Raw genomic sequence first — 20,590 nt, forward strand, 5'->3', positions numbered from 1 at the left:
TCAGCGAGGCACAAGAGCAATCTTGAGCATTTGGATCATACACCCGTCCAAACCGAGTCCGAAAGCGATACCGAGCCAGAATTTGAAAAACACACGAGCGAACCTGAGTACGAGCCAAGGAACGAGATGGCAGCGATTGAAGAAATGTCCATGGGAGCTTACAAGAAGCGGATCCGAGAAGATGTGGGTCCCGGTTTAGTCCAACCCGCAATACCTGCCACTGCCACATTCGAGCTGAAGGGACACATATTGACCGCACTGAAGGACATCCCATTTTTCAGGAAAGATCATGAGGATGCTTTTAAGCATCTAGATGAAGTCAACGACATTGCGGATTACTTCAATGTCCCAAATGTCAACATAAACACAGTCTTGCTTAGGATGCTTCCCATCACTTTCAAAGGAGCTGCTAAGGAGTGGTTGAAAGCACTCCCACCGGGTACAATCACCACTTGGGCTCAAATGCGTGAGCAATTCCTGGACCAGTTTTGCCCGCCATCCAAGATAGCCAAACTCAAGAAGGCAATAGCCAACTTTGAGCAACAGCCGGGGGAGTCACTATACGAAGCATGGGAGCAGTACAAGGGCTTGCTCAAAAATTGCCCTCAACATGACCTAAATGTGCAGCAAGAGATGTCAATCTTTTATGATGGGGTCAATGTGATGACAAGAAAACTCCTTGATTCTCAAGGACCGTTGACAAAGAAAAATCCAAGGGAGATCAAGGAGCTAATTGAAGAATTCGCGAAACACTCTCGCGAATACCACAACCCAAGGCAAGATGGAATCAAAGGCGGTGGAGGGGCCCAAACTGAAGAAATTGCAGCTGTCATGGCCATGCTGAATAACATAGATCGTAGGATAACACAAATGGACTAGTCGATACATGCCATAAGAGTGGGGTGCGAGAGATGCAGTGGTCCACACTTGACCAAGGACTGCAATGTAGATGAATTTGGGAACTGAAAAGCTCAAGTGTGCTACTCTAGTGGGGATAAGTTTGATGAGGACTGGAGGAAACCGAAGAAGGAGTGACTGCCATATGAAGAGTATAAGAAGCAAAAAGAAGAGAAAATAGGCAGACAGGTCGAGGCCTTTATCAAAAGGAGCAGCCACCGGCCGAGAAGAAACTCAACCTAGAGACCATTTTGATGAAGTTTATGGAGGCTTCGGAAAAGAGACATGATGCCACTGATTCCGCCATTTTGGAACAACAAACTTTTATAAAGAACCAGCAAGCCTCTATCCATAACCTTGAAGTACAATTTGGTCAACTAGCCACTCTAGTTCATGAAAAATTGTCCCCGAAGAATCCCGAAGTAAAGACCCAATCTCACGTAATGGCCATTGATACTGAAGAAGATGCAATATCTGAGTTCCTAGAGGCATTGGAAGAAGAACCGCATCAGCCCAAGAAATCAAGGATCGAAAGTGGAAAAATTGCTGAACCAGGCTCGCCACGACGTGGCACTCCTCTGGCCACGACGTGGCGCATGTCTGATCAAAAATACTTTGAGCCCGTTCCAGCTTATCATCCAACTTTGCCATTTCCCACCCGAACTACACTCAGTCAACTGGAGAAGGAGCATTTAGAGTTTGTAAAGCATGTGAAGGGGATCCCAATTAATACCCCCTTTGTCGAGTCCTTATCCAAAACCCCCGAGAACCAGAAATTACTGCAAGACTTGATAGACACTCGAAGGCAATTAAAGAAGCAGTCTACAGTGATTCTAAGTGAACAAACTTCAAAAGCTGTGTTGGGAGAAACACCAGAAAAGATGGGGGATCCTGGACGCCTCACTCTTCCATGTGAGTTTGGGAATAAAATGAAGGTTAATGCTTTAGCCGATTCTGGGGCTAGCATTAATCTGATGCCTTTTTCATTTTATCAAAAATTGGAGATCCAGAAGATGAAGGCTACAAAAATGAAGATTCACATGGCGAATCGTTCGGTGACACAACCCCGTGGCATCGTGGAGGATATTTTGGTGAAAATTGGAAAATTTGTTTTTCCAATAGACTATGTAGTCTTGGACATGAAAGAAGATCCGGATGTTCCAATAATCCTTGGTCGGCCATTGCTTAACACTGATGGAGCCCATGTTGATATCCGCGAGTCTAAGCTCACTTTGAGGGTTGGAGATGAACAAGAAGTCTTTGGGATAAAAGATGACTTTCAAGAAGATAAAGAAGAGGTGTTCACAATTAATGAAGAGAATGAACTAAAAGAACTGGAAAAACTTATGGAAGAAGAGATAAAGGCAGTTCATCAACTCAAAAGGACAAAACCGAGGGCATCTGTTCCGTATTTGATTGAAGTCATAGCTTACAAGAGTCCGCCTTCTTGGGTGAGCAAAGAGGATGAGGAAATGACAAGTGATGAAGAGGAGGTCACCTCAAGAGTACCAAGGCCGGTGGTGAAAGAAGAGGAGGATGCTACGGAGTGCAAGGAACAAACTAAGGGCACAAAACGCAAGCTTGAAGAAGAGGGCAAGGCAAAAAGGGAGAATTCAAAGAAGGCATATAAAAGACGAGCTCAAGCTTACAAGCGGCGGTTCAGGGAACAAAAGATCTTAATGGTGGGCTCTTCCGAAGATTCAATGTAGAAGGCACGGAGTCCAGCTCAAGACTCCAGGAAAAAGAAGCGCTTCTCGGGAGGCAACCCGAGTTTGGTTTGCATTTTCTTTTCTTTTAATTTTTTTTTTTGAAATTAGGAAAGACATCAATTCATCATCTAATAACTGATAATTAGTAAAGAATTAGCTATAGGGAAATTTAAATAATGAATGAAATGCAAAGTAATTAGTTAATATGTTAGACTTTATTAAAATTTTGCATTTGCGCAGTTTCCACGACGTGGGCATAGCCAGCCACGTCGTGGGTCGAAATGGAAACACGGGACTATAAAGCAGATTTAAGGTCCACGACGTGGGCATAGCCAGCCACGTCGTGGCCTTTAAAAATTCAGGGGGGACCATTTCCTTAAAACCCTTTGACCAATAAGCCCCAATCGCACTTGAAACTGCCGCATGAACGGGAACAGCATAACCCCACAACCAATTTCTTAATCTACTTCCAATTTCCTTGCAAGATCTTGCCAATTAATCTACTTGGTATATGTTTTACTCATTATTTTGTAGTTAGTTCTTCCAATTTCAAGTTTTCATGGTTAGGGTTTGTATGATTCACGAAATTGGTTGAATCTAGTGGTTGATTTTAGATTTAATATCCCTTAAATGTCCATAGGAACAAACCCCAAGCACTAACTTTGGTAGATACGGCATGCACATGGACCGATCTGAAAACTGTGACCGATCGCGGCCCACAACGTGGCGTAGTCTGGCCACGTCGTGACTTCTGTGAAACAGGTTTAAATTGTTTTAATGTGGTGGTTGTTTGCTGCTTTGGTTTGCTTTTGTATGCAGAAATGGGACCACGACGAGCTGTTCCACAGGAGGAAAACCCGATAGATGTAGCAAGCATACATCCCTTATACCAGTTTCCTCAAAACATTCCCCGACCGTTGCTAACTACTTACGAGAATCGGGTTGGATGGCTGTATAATAGGGAGTTTGCAATAGCCCCAATTATCGATTGGGGATGGCTTGGTGGAGTGGGAATGGTAGCTGAGTTGGAACGTTATTGGTCGAAGACTTATGTTGGAGATCAGTTTTCTTTCACTTGTCACGGGTGGAGGAATTTATTTGCCATTCAAGAACCCGTGTACCGGGAATTGTCGGTAGAGTTTTTCTCTACCGTATGCTTCGAGGAACGCACCCTTGATTTCACCTACAACCGGGCACTTGTGTTTCGTTTGGGTGGTGTGTATAGAGAGTGTAGTCTTCGGGAATTTGCTTGGCGTATGGGGCTCTATACAGAAGTGGAGACGCAATCTCCGTTTTTCATTCCATTCTTGCTTGGATGTGTTTGGGATTTTGATCCCGGTACTATGGATGTGCAGTTCTGGCGGGGCATTTCTAACCATGAGTACAACACTCGTGACTCGAGTGAGTCACAAATTCGGAATCCCGTTTTTCGATTTTTGCACCGCCTTATCACTTTTTCAATAAATCACAAGCATCATGGTGATAAAGTCCCCATTCAGAATCTGCTTTATTTATGGACTCTTATTACCCCGGGAGTTTGCTGTGATTTACCTTATATGTTGGCAAGGTTCATGGGGAAGAAAGCGGCCAATTCTAGGCCCGGGAGCCCAATTACTGGGGGGCATTTGGTTACTCGCCTGGCTAGGTCATATCATATTTTGACCCATGACTTTGTGAGGAATCTTACTCGATTCCCGGACACAGACTTGACCATTCAAGTCTTGGGTGTTATGCGGGCGGTGGTGAATATCGGTGTTCGTTTTGTTATACCGCCGATAGATGACGAGCAAGAGGAGGTGCAGCCAGGACAGCAACCACCAGCCAGACCGCGGCGTCGGAATGTGCGGGTTAGAGGTGACGTCGAGAGAGAACGTGTTGCTTCGCAGTATGTGCAGGGAGTTCCCACCGACCCTTTTCAGAGTCGGGTGGGAACGTATTTGGATAATCTACGGGGGCATGCCATTTACCATACCCAACTTACTGAGGGTATTTATTCGCATTTGGGTGTGACCCGGCCACCTTTTATGCCAACACAATATCCCTATTTTCCGACATGGGAGGAGCTATGGCGACCGCAGAATGACGGGGCAGGGCCAAGTGGAGCACAAGATCAAGATGATGATTGATTTTATTTCTTTTTCTTTTGTTTTGTTTTTGAGTAGTTTTTTTTTGTTTTATGTTTGAATTTGGTGTGTAATGTAAAACATTCTTAAACTATGATGTTACTTTTTATTTCTTTTGTGTTGTTCCATTTTTCAGATTAGCATTGGAATTATAAGGAGCATAAAAAGTTAACTTTTGAGTCGTGTTTGCCTAGTCAAGGAAGCATAGGGTCGTGAGTTGGAACCCACAATTCAAGATAAGTGTGGGGTATATTAGTAGGAGAGAGGTTACAGTTGGGAAATATATTTGCATGGAAGCGTCTGAAACCATTTAGCCATTGGTCAAATTTGCTAGAGTAAATAAAACAAATAAGCCATTTTCTGCAGATGCCCAGTTTCCACGACGTGGAATCCTTACGCCACGTCGTGGCGTTCTTGCAGTTTGAAGAAATTCAACATTTTGGTGTTCGCGCTTTCATCCCATATCACGACGTGGCCAGTTACCTGCCACGACGTGTCCCAGTTTATCATTGCCCACATTTTTCCTTACAAATACCCACTTTGAAGAATTGAAGTTTCGAGTCATGTTCGTGGTTTGTTTACGTATTCAACCAGTTCTACACCAAGTTTCTATTTTTGGAAGTCCATATCCAAATGCATGTTTTCCACACTTTTGGAGATGCTCACGCCACTATCCCAGGGGAGTCTGTTCCTTTTTCTCCCTTTTCTTTAATTTTGATTTCCTTTTATGCATACAATGAGGGCATTGTATGAAATAAGTGTGGGGTAGGGGTAGAAAAAGTAAATTGCTAGAAAATCATAGAATTTGATAGTAAAAATTGAAAATTTTGAAAATTTTGAATTTTTAATAATTGAATCTAGTAATAATAATTTGAGCTATAATTGCTAGTATTATGTGGGATGATCCGATGAAAGTTCAAATGTTTAGTTGAGACAATATACGTTATAGTGCATTTGTAGCCTCCCTTATTTTAGTGAAATCATGGAGCAAAAACATAACCCCGCTTGGTTTGAGGGATGCAATATGTTTAGCAGCCTAAACCTGAAATGTATCCAGGAAAATTATTATCATTAACCAATAAAGGTTGAGGTTGAGCGCCTCTTCTTAAGCATGTAGGTTTTGAGTGAAAAAAAAGTGAGGTACATGTTAAAAAAAAAAGAATTACGAGAAAAGTGTGAATAATTTTGGAGCAAATAAAGTGAAGATCAAAAGATCAAAATTCCAAGAAATTCAAAAGTTGAAGATACCAAAAATCAAATCAAATAAGGTGGTGAATTCAAAGAAATCAAAGATCAAATGTCAAAGAAATGAAGAATTCCAAAAGAGCTCTATAGTGGTATCAATGATTGTAATTCTAGATTATGTATGCTTAGGTTGCTCAACTAAAAATACCTTGAGGATAAGGAGGTTTTCTGAGGATGGATTCGGAGGGTTGCATAAAATGAGCATTGTTCGGGAAAAGTGGGCGAGTGTTTATGAAGATTGTGAGTATTTAAAGTATGGGGGTACTTTAGGAAAAATTTAGACACAAAAGCATGCGTTGAGGTCTTGGCATAATGGTTGAACTAGAGTCGGATTGTTCTGTGTGGTGTTAGTAATTAAGAGTTAAGTTTAAATTTGCTTGAGGGCAAGCAAAGCCTAAGTGTGGGGTATTTTGATATTGCCATATTTATACTTATTTTTAGGCAATATTTAAGTACATTTTTATTAATAAATTGATAATATGTTCAGAATAATGATACTTATAATTTTAAATTGTTATTTTCAGTCAATATAAAGGATTCTCGAAGAGGGGGACCAAAAGTGACAAAATAGGGAACATGGGAGGCTTGAAAGACAAGAAAATAATAAATTCACGATAAACACTTAATTCACGACGTGGCGATGAAGCCCGCGACGTGGAACGGGTGTTCCAGAAGATAGACATCGCGACGCGGAGGATTTCCTTGGAGGATACGGATTGCTTGAAGCCCACGACGTGGCACATCTGGCAACGACGTGGCGCGGGTTTTTGAAAATTATATAAGTGCTCCTAATTATTACGAAAGGGAGAAGCTTTTGGCAGAAGAAAAAAGTTCCAGGAGACGATTCAGAGCGAAAGAAAGGTTCTGGAAGAGGGTTTTCAACACCAAAAGGAGTAAAGGTTTATATTTTAGTTAAATAAGAACATGTCTTTCATTATTTTTAGCTGTGTTGGTCTAGTTGCTATGATGAGCAGCTGAATCTAGCTACTCTTGTTTAGCTAGATGAAGCTTTAAACTTATGAATAGTTATATGCTTATGGATTAAGTTTAGTTGGTAAAAATTGCTTGTGTTTGATTTGAATAACCTAGCATGCTATTATTTGTTTATCTAATTGCTTGATTGCATGTTCTGTGTACCTTAGTGACCATTAAACTGCATGAACCTATTTACCTAATGATTTATTGAACATTGAATTGTTAGAGCTAGGATTGACCAATCTTAGTTAGTAATTAGAATAAATAAAGCTTAGCTATGCTAGAGAACGTGTATTGTGATCATAATTGCGTTTATACAACAAATCTTACATAGCATATTTACATTCATAATTAGTTTTGTGTTTAATTATGTGTGAACATACATGGTTTGACATGAATTAGTTAATTATTGGTAAGTTAGAACTAAACTACTAATACAACTAAAAACCAACTTAATAATCCATAATCATTAGCTAGCCATTAGGGAGAAGTGGATTCAAACTAAACAAGAGTGTGTTTTTATTTATTGAATTTGATTTAAGTTCATATGATCTTGTAAAACCAGATAAAACCCATTTTAAACTTGTTAATAAATTAGGTTAATTTAATAGTAAGTAAATTAATTAGAACACCGTTCCCTGTGATCGACACCCGACTTACCCAAGCTATACTGTAATCTGACTAGGTACACTGCCTATAAGTGCATAGTTAGTTAAGTTTGTTAGGTTATAAATATTAAAATTAGTGAGTACTTTTGTGCACATCAGTCTATAGAAGAGATATCCAAAGGATTTCTGCGGGTAGTCGATGAAAATACATCGCTCACTATGAGGTTCAAGCTTGTCATGAGTCTCTCGTCTTATGAAATCCTGACAATCGATATGTGCCAACGAGGGAACCTTCCCTATCCACATTTCGTGAGGTGTTTTTGAAACCTTCTTAGTTGGGACTAAATTAAGGATATAGGCGGCATTATCTTAGGCATACTCCCAGAATGAAATAGTTAATGAAGCTCGACTCATCATGGAATGAACCATGTCCAACAAGGTTTGATTGTGCCTCTCCGCCACACCATTCAACTGCGGTGTCCTAGGTGGCGTCAACTGTGAAACAATTCCACATTCCTTAAGATAGTTGTGGAACTCAATACTAAGATAGTCACCACCTCGATCGGATCGTAACATCTTTATCTTCCTGCCCAGTTGATTCTCAACTTCTTGTTTGAACTCTTTGAACTTTTCAAAAGTTTCTGAATTGTGCTTGATTAAGTAGATATACCCATATCTGCTATAATCATCGGTAAAAGTCACATAGAAGCGGTTCACATCCCATGTGGTGGATCTAAAGGGCCCACAAACATTCATATGTATGAGATCCAATAAACCCTCACCCCTTTCACAAGTACCAGTCAAGGGTGACTTGGTTATCTTTCCAAGCAAACAAGATTTGCACGTGTCATCAGACCTAAGGTCAAACGACTCCAATACTCCATCCTTTTAGAGTTGGGCTATATGATTTTTGTTGACATGTCCAAGACGACAATGCAACAAGAATGCTTTGTCCAAACCATTGTACGAATCGGTATGCAACACATTATTTCCTAAGTTGCCTACAACCATCATAGTTTCATATATACCATTACAAGGCAATGCTTCAAAATAGAAAGTACCATTCAAGAAAGCATTAATAGAACCAATTTCATTGTTAAACAAAAATCTAAAACCTTGTTTCTACAAACCATGAAAAGAAATAATGTTTTGTTTCATTTCTAACGAGTAGAAACAATTATTCAACTCTAGACCTAACCCCTACTAAGCACTAAATAATAAACTCCAATATTGGTGACAGGCGACGCTTTCCTATTCCCCATGATCAAGTTCATCTTCCCATGCTCTACATCCCTACTTCTTCTTAGACCCTAAAAATTAGAACAAATGTGAAAACCACATCCTGTATCAAGGACCCAAGAAATAGCATGTGATGAGTTATTATATTGAATAGTATAAATCTCTGTGAAGGTGGGATTTATCTTCCCATCCTTGATGTCTTGTAGATACTTTGGGCATCATCGTTTCCAATGCCCTTTGTTGTGATAGTAGAAGCACTCTGCATCCTTTGGATTTGAAGAGGGAGCAGTAGGACCACCTTTGGATCCACTAGAAGAGGATCTATCATGGGACTTTCCCTTGTGGCTCTTAGAAGGAGCCTTCCTCTTCGTCCCTTTCCCTTATCCAATTGCCAAGACAGGGGCATCAACAGTAGGAGTAGATGCAACAATTTGCCTTTCAATATACTCTCAACAGTTCGTAGAAGGCCTTAGAGCTTGCTTAGAGTGACCTCCTCCTTGTTCATATGATAAGTCATACAAAACTGATCATAACAATAAGGCAAAGAGTGTAGAACAATATCTATGTCCAACTCTTCGTCGAAGTTGACATTCAACTTCAGCAAGCGGTCCACAAATCTCTGCATGTTTTGTAAGTGGGCCATGATTGACTCTCCATCCTTCTTCTTCATAGTGATCATTGAGGCGATGATCTCGTACCTTTCCTGCCTCGTACTTTGATGGTACCTTTCCATCAAATCTTGGTGCATCTCATAAGGATAGTAGTCCTTGTAGTACTTTTGGAGTTTGATAGCCATGGTTGCAAGCATGATACATGACACCTTTGTCGCATCCCTCTCATGAGCATCATATTGAGCGATTTGCTTAGGAGTAGCAGTGTTATGGTCAATCTCCTTTAGCTCCTTTTCGAGAAAATACTCCTTGTCCTCGTAGCGGGTGACCATGCGAATGTTGCGAATCCAATCGTTAAAATCAGATCCATCAAAGAACACCCTCGCACATAAATTCATGAGGGAGAAAGAGCCATAAGGGTTGGAGTTAGCAGCGTTGTTTGAAGTCGACATCTGAAAAAGAAAAGAGACAAAGTTTAGATTAGATAAGAATCCCTAATTTAACACCCAAATGAAAAATTAGGGCTAGGATGCAACACAATTATTTACAATTCGGAAAAGGGATGTCGTAATCTATATGCAAATAATTTGAAGGTATGTAAATGACGATTTACCAATTTCCACCATGAAAAACGAAAATATATATTAAGTTTTAAGTGAATGGAAATTCCTAGATTCTTTCAAGATTCATTGAACTTTTCAACGACATGTTTCGATCTCGATTACGCCCTTCAAGTTTGTGACTGGGATATCAAGGATCACAAACAAGGTGTGAATAACCATGCAAATGTGCTAGGTACTCTCGATGTCATTTATCACCTAATCAATGTGTTGGTTAACCACACACGCTCCATTGATCTATGATAAACATTGAGCTACCCTTTTCCACCCTTGCTAGTCCCAAATTAGTGTGTCGGTTAGCTACACACACTCCACTAACTACTTGGCAAGGTGCAAAGTGCAATTTCATGGGATGACATTATTTTCACATTTTTCTTAAAGTAACTAAGATTGGGAATTTATGAAAATATTTAGTTACTTTATAAGTCATTATACTTATTAATGAGGAATTAGTTTGTCCTATCCTACCCGTTCGGCTAACGACCCTCCACCAATCAAGGAAGCGGTGGGTGAGAGTGGACACCCATTCAACCGCCATTTTATAGGCAATTTCCTTATATCCCCCTTATAGATTGGCTTTGTGAATGAGGCCTACTAACAGTAAGACTGACTCGTCTTATACATACATACATACATACATATATATATATATATATATATATATATATATATAATAATTAATCTTTTAATATTATAATAGTATAAGGGTAGAATTTTAAACTTTTAAAACTCTAGGGATTAGAATTTAAATATTTCAAAATTAAAAACTTTTAATCAAAATTTAAATTCCAAAACTTGAGGAAAGTTTAGAAACTTTTCAAAACCTTGTAGATCAAATTAAAATATAATATAATTAATCAATTAATTTGTTTTTATCTAAATTTGACCTAATTCAATTTATGGCAAGATAATTCAATAAAATAATACAAATAATTATCTTTATCATATAAACTAATAATTATCTTATAGTTTGATAATTATCTTCTAATTGGATGAGGATAATCATTACCATATAATAAAATTTGAATTTTATCAGTCAAAAACATTTTTGGTAATTATCTTAATCCAATTCTGGTCAAAATCCTGAAAAATCTGCCAACTGACGAGCCGACTCGTCGAGTCAAACTTTGGACTCGTCGAGTAGCGCTGACTCGTCGAGTTCATCAGAGGACTCGACGAGTTCATCAACAGATTGCAGAAATTTGACCTTTTCAGCTAAGAATAATTAAGCAATGCATCAAATACAATAGAAAAACAACCTAGGCTCTAATACCACTAAAGGGTTTTGAGCATTACATCAATCCTATGGTGCACATGCAACCCTAAAGCTTTGGATCTAGGTTTTCTCTAATTGTACATGCAATAATCATCCAAATATATAACCTTAATCTAGCATGCACAAATCGAAATTTATATTTAAAACAAAGTTAGAATCTTACCTTCCAATTGTAGCTAGCTTGATCTTCAACGTTTGAGAACTTAGCACCTCCAATGTGATGCCTATAATATATCACAAACACCACAAGCAATGGAAGAATATTAGAGAAAGAGGGAGAGGCACAAAATCAGCTCAAGATCCTTTTAGGGTTTCTAGTGGCTGATTTCTGCATGCACAAGGGTTCCTTATATAGTTGAGCAACTAGGGTTTCAGTCAAAACCCTAATCTAGTTGCTTAGTCCTTAAACAACCCATTGGATCCTTCCAGAAGGCCCCTTGGACGAATTCTATGTGGACTCCCACATAAATTTCGTCCATCTCTTTCTTATGGACCCTAAGCCCAACTTTGTAACTATCTTATAATTATAGTACCAGTCCCCTTAATTCAATTAATCTCTTTTAACCACAAAATTAATTCTAAATTAATTATTGACAAATATTAATTAAATAATATGACTTCACTTTTAATATATTATTCCTATAATATATTAATAAATCATGATTAACCTTTTTCTCCATAATTCATCCAGTCAAGTTGCTATGGTGAAGTACGCGGTCACTTATTATCGAAAAACGGGTGTAACGGAAAAATTATCGTTTCACTACTTGGGTTCATCCTTAAATGTATTTACATCATATAATTTGTAATTTTAGGTTCGTTACAACTTTCATGTATTTACACGCGGTTCATGAGATCCATGAATGTGACTAAAGCATTGGTGAGTCCAAAAGGCATCACCACGAACTTGTAATGACCATAATGAGTCTGAAAAACTGTAACGTCCACGTTTCTTGCTAGGCATATCCTATAAAATATGTATTTATGGCGGTCGATGATTGTAACCTTTTAAGAATAAGTAGAAGATAATTATCCGAGTATATGTTATATGTGTAGACATTTGACAAATATTATGTGTATATAATATTTATGTAAAAAAAGTTTTATTTTAAAAACATAATAAATATGGCTAAAACAAACGTTAAAAATAAAAAGAGTATTTAGGATAAATAATCTTAATGAAAGTTGTAACGAACCTAAAATTACAAATTATATGATGTAAATACATTTAAGGATGAACCCAAGTAGTGAAACGATAATTTTTCCGTTACACTCATTATGGTCATTACAAGTTCGTGGTGATGCCTTTTGGACTCACCAATGCTTTAGCCACATTCATGGATCTCATGAACCGCGTGTGCAATCTGATGCTGGATCGGGCTGTGATTGTATTCATTAATGATATATTGGTTTATTCAAGACTCAAGAGCAGCACGATGAACACTTGAAGGAAGTACTGGAGACTTTGAGGGGGAGAGACGTTTCGCAAAGTTCTCCAAGTATGAGTTCTGGTTGCACGAGGTGCAGTTTCTAGGGTACCTTGTCAACTAGAATGGCATTCTGGTTGATCTGGCCTAGGTCGAGGCCACAATGTAGTAGGAGATTCCAAGGCCTCCATTTGATATTCAAAGTTTTCTTGGTTTGGCGGGTTATTATCAGAGATTCATCCAGGATTTCTCCAAGATACCTGTTCCATTGACATAGTTGACAAAGAGGGTGGTTACTTTTTGTTGGGGGGCCTGAACAGAAGGCAACTTTTGAGAGTTTGAGACGGTGGTTGTGTGACGTGCCAATTCTGACCCTGCCGAGGGTGTTGATGATTTCGTGGTTTATTGTGATGCTTTGATCTTAGGATTAGGGGTAGTGTTGATGCAGAGGGGTCACGTGATCGCTTACACTTCGAGGCAGGAAAAGCCTCATGAGACGAATTATCCGACGCATGATTTTGAGCTAGGGCCTATGGTTTTCTCCCTCAAGATTTGGTGGCATTACCTCTATGGGGCTCGTTGTACTATTTACACGGATCACAAGAGCCTGAGGTATTTGATGGATCTGCCGAATATGAATATGAGGCAGCGTTGGTGGTTGGATGTGGTGAAAGATTATGATAGTGAGATCCTTTATCAATCAATGAAGGCGAATGTGGTGGTCGATTCTCTTAGCCCCAAGGTGGTTGCGGCTACGATCAAAGACATATGTTTAAGGATGACCGTGATTACTCCATTGTTAGACCAAATTTGTGAGGCACATGCTGATGTTATAAAGGAAGAGCACCAGAAGAGCGAGTGTATTGTGGGTCAGGTGGCTTCCTTCAAATTATGATAGTCGTGGATTGTTGACTTTGCATCAGCGAGTTTGGGTTCCGTATTGGGGCGGTGTGCATCGAATTCTAATGGAAGAGGCCCATAAGCGGTACTTGATTTGCAGGAAAGTCAAGGCCGAGTATCAGCGACCTCATGGAAAGATGCAACCATTGGAGATTCCCGTATGGAAATGGGAAGATATTACCATGGATTTTATCACGAAGCTAACCCGGACTGCGTGCGGAGTGGATTCGATTTGGGCCATCATGGATCATTTGACCAAGAGTACGTATTTCATCACGATTCAGGAGAGTTTTTCTGCTGAGAATTTGGCTGTATATTAGAGAGGTTGTGGCACATCATAGGGTGCCAGTATCAGTGGTTTCTAACAGAGATGTTCAGTTTACTTCTAGATTTTGGAAGAGTTTTCATGAAGAGTTGTGTACTCGTCTCTATTTCAGCACAACATTTTATCCGCAAACCGATGGTCAGAGTGAGCAGACTATTCAGACCCTTGACGATATGTTACGGGTGTGTGTTATAGATTCAGTGGGAGTTGGGATACGTATCTTCCATTAGCGGAATTTTCGTATAACAATAATTATCATGACAACATTAATTGATCTCCTTTCTATATGCTTTATGGGTGGAAATGTAGGACCCCAGTTTTTGGGGCGAGGTTGGTCAGTGGGTTATGGGGAGTACCGATGTGGTACTTGTAACAACCCAAAAATACCACCCAAAAATTTTGATTTTTATTATAACAAAAACCACGAGACTGAGTATCACATAATAAAACCATATGCTGCGTGTTTCAAAAACCATAATGAAATACTGTGAGAAAAACTGTATCACAACTGTATCCAAACATATCAAGAAAACTAAATCAACTCCCAGGACAAAACTGAAGCTGTGGTGTGTGCGATGCCATCATCCCGAGCTCTTCCCTTTGCTTACGGAAGTACCTGAAACCAAAACTGAAACTGTAAGCACGAAGCTTAGTGAGCTCCCCCAAACTACCACATACCACATAATAACATATAAGCACATACTGGGCCTTGCCCACTGCATCGGACCGACGTCCGGATTAACTGGGGCCTTGCCCCTTACATCGGACCGAAGTCCGAAGCTGACTGGGACCTTCGTCCCCTACATCGGACCGAAGTCCGAAGCTGACTGGGACCTCTGTCCCCTACATCGGACCGAAGTCCGAAGCTGACTGAACATAGCATAAACATATCAACTAGCATAAACACATAAATCCTGTCTGAGCCACGGAGGCGTCAAACATACTAGCTACTGCATTGGACCGAAGTCCAGAAACTACGGCTAACTGAACGGGCCGGCATTGTGGCCTTAGACCCGTTCCTACTGAAGGGAAACTCACCTCGTGAACTGGCTGCTGTGTGAATGGCTCTGGAAGCTAACTGCTGCTGCTCCGGTATCTCCCCGGCTACAAGTCCATAAACACACTCAATCAAATGCTAAACACTGCACTGGGGTAAAATGAGTCTTTTACCCTTGGTCAAAGTCAACTCTCTCGGTCAAAGTCAACCCACAGTTGACCTGACTCGCCGAGTTGGGCCGCCAACTCGCAGAGTCTCTAGTCTCACTTCTCAAACCTACTCGTGGCTACTCGTCGAGTATGGCATCGACTCGACGAGTACCCTCTCGATCCAAGAACTCAGACAATCTTCATCCGACTCGTCGAGTCATATGAACAACTCGACGAGTTGTTCTTTGATCTAAGAAGATTGCCTTGGACTCGCCGAGTTGTATGAACAACTCCTCGAGTCCCACCATTACTGAGTCCACCCTCCGACTCACAGAGTCCATCCTACTGCTCACTGACCTCCACTCGGAAACACTCAAAGGGGGTAAAGATCGGGGACTTGCGACCGGACTCGCCGAGTCCGAAGAACGACTCGCCGAGTCACATGCATGCAGATCCTAAAAACTCGATTCTGCTCAACACCACCGCATACAAATTATAAATCTGAGTTCCTAAGGCTGATTTACCACATAAAGCTTCCAACTTTACGTGTACATCCACATGAAAAAGGAGATAAAGGCTAAAAAGGCACTTACAAGAGTAGATCTAGGGTTATCATGCAAAATGGCTCCATAAAGGTGATAGATCTACTATTTTGGAACTAAAACATGGCTAGATCCGAAGGCTAATCAATCTAATGTGATCCCTCTACCAAGAACAAGCTAAGAATTGGCTAAAAGAGGCTAAATATGCTTGCTAAAGAGAAATCAATCATAGAAACAGAAGGAATTCGGCTAATACCTCAATGAACTCTGAAATAGGAGCAAGACCTTGGATCTTCTTCTTCTCCTTTGGATCTAGCCTCCTTCTTCTCTTCAAAACTTCAAGATTCACACAAGAAATGCACAAATAACCAAGGAAACGATTAGGGTTTGCTAAATGATGCTCTGAGGGTGAAGGGGACGAGTTTGGGGGCTCATAAGGTGGTTTAAATAGGGTGCAAACCCGGGGATTTAAGGTTTCTACCTGGCAGGCAGACTCGCCGAGTCCCGAATATGGACTCGCCGAGTCGCCGACTAACACGTGCTCGAAATCTCGTCCCCACTCGACGAGTCGGGCCATAGACTCGCCGAGTCCCTTTCAAAAACTTCTAAATAAATGCCACAGAAGCAACGTACCAGGAATGGGGCGTTACAATTCTCCCCCACTTGTCTCAGACTTCGTACTCGAAGTCTGCTACGGCTGAATCTGCAAATAACTCCGGGTAGTGCTCTCTCATTTCTTCCTCAGCCTCCCACGTCCACTCAGACCCCTTCCGGTGCTGCCACTTCACCTTCACTAACTGAATTTCCTTGTTCCTCAAGGTCTTTGTCTTCCGGTCCATAATCGCGACCGGCCTCTCAATATAATTCAGGCTGCTATCAACCTGAATATCCTCTAAGGGAACAACTGCTGACTCATCCACCAAACACTTCCTTAACTGAGACACATGGAAAGTGTTGTGGATCTAGCTAAGCTCTACAGGAAGATCCAACCGATAAGCAACCCGACCCACTCGGGCCAAAACCCTGAAAGGACCAATGAACCCGGGGCCCAACTTGCCCCTCTTCCGAAACCTGATGACACCCTTCCATGGTGAGACCTTCAGAAGGACCATATCGCCCACCCGGAACTCCAAGTCTGAACGCCTCCTGTCGGCGTAGCTCTTCTGCCGACTCTGCGCAGTCTACAGTCTACTACGGACCTGCTGAATCAACTCGGTCGTCTTGAGCACCACCTCTATGCTCCCAAAGACTCGCTGACCGACCTCGCCCCAACAAATCGGGGTCCTACACTTCCTCCCGTAAAGCATCTCAAAGGGAGGTCGATCAATGCTCGCATGATAACTGTTGTTATACGAAAATTCCGCTAACAGAAGATACGTATCCTAACTGCCACCGAAGTCTAGAACACATGCCCTGAGCATGTCCTCGAGAGTTTGAATCGTCCTCTCGCTCTGCCTATCCGTCTGAGGGTGGAAAGCGGTGCTGAAATGGAGACGAGTACCCATCTCATCGTGAAACCGCTTCCAGAATCTGGATGTAAAACGAACATCTCGGTCTGACACCACCGATACCGGCACTCCATGACGTGCTACAATCTCATGCACATAGATATCGGCTAACTTTTGCCGATATACTCTCCTGGATCGGAATAAAATGAGCACTCTTCGTCAACCGATCCAGTACTACCCATATCGAATCTACTCCTCGTGCGGTCCTGGGAAGCTTGGTGACAAAATCCATGGTGATGTCCTCCCATTTCCACACGGGAATGTCTAACGGCTGCATCTTGCCATGAGGCCTCTGGTGCTCCGCCTTGACCTTCCTGCAGGTCAGGCATCTCTCAACATACCAAGCGACATCCCGCTTCATGTAGGGCCACCAATAATCGGGTCGAAGATCTCTATACATCTTCGTCGCCCCTGGATGGATAGAAAATCAAGACTTATGAGCCTCATCCATCAACACCTGCCGTACTCCTCCCCAGTACGGTACCCACACTCTCCCATGAAGTGTCAGCAATCCACAACTGTCATAATCAAATGAAGCTACTCGGCCCACTATCCTCTCACACTTTTGCCTCTCCTCCTTGAGGCCCTCAACCTGAGCCTCCTTGATCCGCTCCAACAACGGAGTAATCACTGTCATCCTCAAACACAAATCTCTGATAGGGGCTGCCGACACTTTGCGGCTTAGGGCGTCGGCCACCACGTTGGCCTTCCCTGGATGGTAAAGGATCTCACAATCATAATCCTTCAGCACATCCAACCACCTCCTCTGCCTCATGTTCAGACTCGGCTGATCCATAAGGTACCTCAAACTCTTGTGATCCGTGTAGATAGTACAACGGACCCCATAAAGATAATGCCTCCAAATCTTGAGGGCAAACACAACCGCCCCCAGCTCTAAATCATGGATAGGATAGTTAGCCTCGTGAGGCTTCAACTGCCTCGAGGCGTAAGCTATCACATGGCCTCGCTGCATCAACACTACTCCCATACCTGTGATTGAGGCATCACAGTAGACTACGAAGTCCTCTACTCCCTCTGGCAAGGTAAGGATCGGAGCCTCGCACAATCTCTGTCTGAGGGTCTCGAACGCTGCCTGCTGCTCAGGCCCCCAACGAAATACCACCGACTTCTTGGTCAATCGGGTGAGCAGCACTGCTATCTTGGAGAAATCCTAAATGAACCTCCGGTAATACCCTGCCAGCCCTAGGAAGCTCCGAATCTCAGATGGAGACTTCGGGACCTCCCACTGCATCATGACCTCTATCTTGGCCGGATACACCAAAATACCCTTCTGGTTGACGAGGTGACCAAGGAGCTGCACCTCGCGCAACCAGAACTCACACTTGGAGAACTTTGCGAAAAGTCTCTCCCTCCTCAAAACTTCCAGCACCTCCCTCAGGTGCTCCTCGTGCTGCTCCTGCGTCTTGGAATATACCAAGATATCATCTATGAATACTATCACTGACCGATCCAGCATCGGCCTGCACACGCGATTCATGAGATCCATGAACGCGGCTGGGGTATTGGTGAGCCCAAATGGCATCACCACAAACTCATAATGACCATACCTGGTCCTAAAAGTAGTCTTCTGCACATCCTCATCCCTAACCTGCATCTGATGATACCCAGAGCGTAGATCGATTTTGGAGAACCAAGACGCTCCCTGAAGCTGGTCAAACAAATCATCTATCCTCGGAAGTGGGTAACGGTTCTTCACCGTTACCTTATTCAACTCCCGGTAATCTATACACATACGATGCGACCCATCCTTCTTCCTCACAAACAGGATCGTCGCTCCCCAAGGCGAACTGCTCGGCCGAATGAAACCCTTGTCTAGCAGCTCCTGCAGCTGCGTAGACAACTCCTACATCTCAGGGGGAGCTAGGCGATACGGTGCCTTGGCTATCGGAGCCACACCAGGAATCAGGTCGATCCCAAACTCAACCTGCCTCTCAGGAGGTATTCCCGGTAAATCCTCGGGAAATACATCCGGAAAGTCTCGCACTATCGGAACATCATCAACTGTCATCTTGCCCTTCTCCCGGGCATCCAAGACATAAGCTACATAACCAGCGCAACCCTGCTGAAAATAGCGCCTCGCTCTTGCGGCGGAACAAAAGGTCGGTCCGCGCTGTGGCCTCTCGCCCTGAATCACTAACTCTCCCCCACTGGGAGTGCGAACCCTCACTAGCTGCAGCTCACAATCAATCACCACCCCATTGGGGCTTAGCCAATCCATGCCCACAATAACCTTATTCCCTCGCATGGGAATAGGAACCAGGTCCACCGAAAACTGCTCATCAAACAACTGAAGAGAACACCCTCTATGCACTCTGGCGACCCTCACGGTCCTGTCATATGCTATCTCAACCTCTAGTGGACAATCCAGCTCCCCTGGAGCTCTGCTAAATCTCTTGCTAAGCGCAAGCGATACGAATGATCGGGTAGCCCCCGAATCGAATAATACCATAGCAGAAATGTCGTTCATAGAGAACGACCCTATATAAAACATACAATCATAAGCAATAAGCAATCAATAATAATAAAGAGATGAAGGGAAGATACATACCCGTCACCACATCAGGAGTCGCTCGCGCCTCCTCTGCTGTCATCTGAAACGCCCTACTCTTTGCCACTGGCGCCTCGGCTCGGCCCTGCCGGCCATCTGTAATCCTCAAAGTAGCAGGGGCAGGTGCAGCCACCTTCCCTACTGCAGCTAAACTCGGACACTGGGACTTTTTATGTCCCCTCTGATTGCACTGAAAGCAAATCAGATCTGATGCTGCAACGGCAGTAGCAGGGGCCGTACAATCCCTGCTCAAATGCCTAGTCCGACCGCACTTGAAGCAGCCGGAACTACCTGCCTTGCACACCCCATCGTGCATCTTCCCACACCTGCCACATCGACTGTGGCTCGGCTGAACCCTGGATCTGTGATCTGAAACCTTGGGCTTTTTGCCCGAACCTCCTGAACCCGAAACCGTCTCCAGTTTCCTCTTCTTCTCCATCTCAAGATCAATCTCCCTCTCTCGAGCCCTAGCAATCATGTCGTCCAACATTTTACAGCTGGACCGGCTCACAAACTGGCGAATATCGCTCTGCAACATCTCATGATAGCGGGCCTTCTTCATCTCCTCATCGGCTGCATACTGAGGAACAAGAAGAGCCCTCTCCCTGAACTTGGCAGTGATCTCCGCCACGGTCTCTGTAGTTTGGGTGAGGTCCTAAAACTCTCTGGCTAACTGCTGCACCTCAATGACTGGTGCAAACTCCGCCCTGAACCTGGTAGAGAAATCAGCCCAGGTCATGGCATCCAACGCTGCATCATCTCCAATGGTATGTCCGACCTCCTCCCACCAATCCTGTGCCCTGTCCTTCAGAAGACAGGATGCCAATCTGACCTTGTCCCCCTCGGGACACCTGCTAGTTCGGAACGCGT

At 42.7% G+C, this 20,590-nt stretch overlaps 1 non-coding gene across 1 annotated transcript; it reads right to left on the reverse strand.

Annotated features, from left to right (window-relative positions):
• Window positions 1-510: 510 nt before the first annotated feature.
• On the reverse strand, window positions 511-617 carry LOC145055893 (small nucleolar RNA R71). Its single transcript, XR_013685440.1, has one exon. It is a non-coding gene; the product is annotated as a small nucleolar RNA R71 (small nucleolar RNA).
• Window positions 618-20,590: the final 19,973 nt, after the last annotated feature.

Source organism: Lactuca serriola, chromosome 5 (assembly GCF_051521515.1).
Source record: "Lactuca serriola cultivar US96UC23 chromosome 5, Lser_US96UC23_V15, whole genome shotgun sequence".
Lineage (NCBI taxonomy): Eukaryota > Viridiplantae > Streptophyta > Magnoliopsida > Asterales > Asteraceae > Lactuca > Lactuca serriola.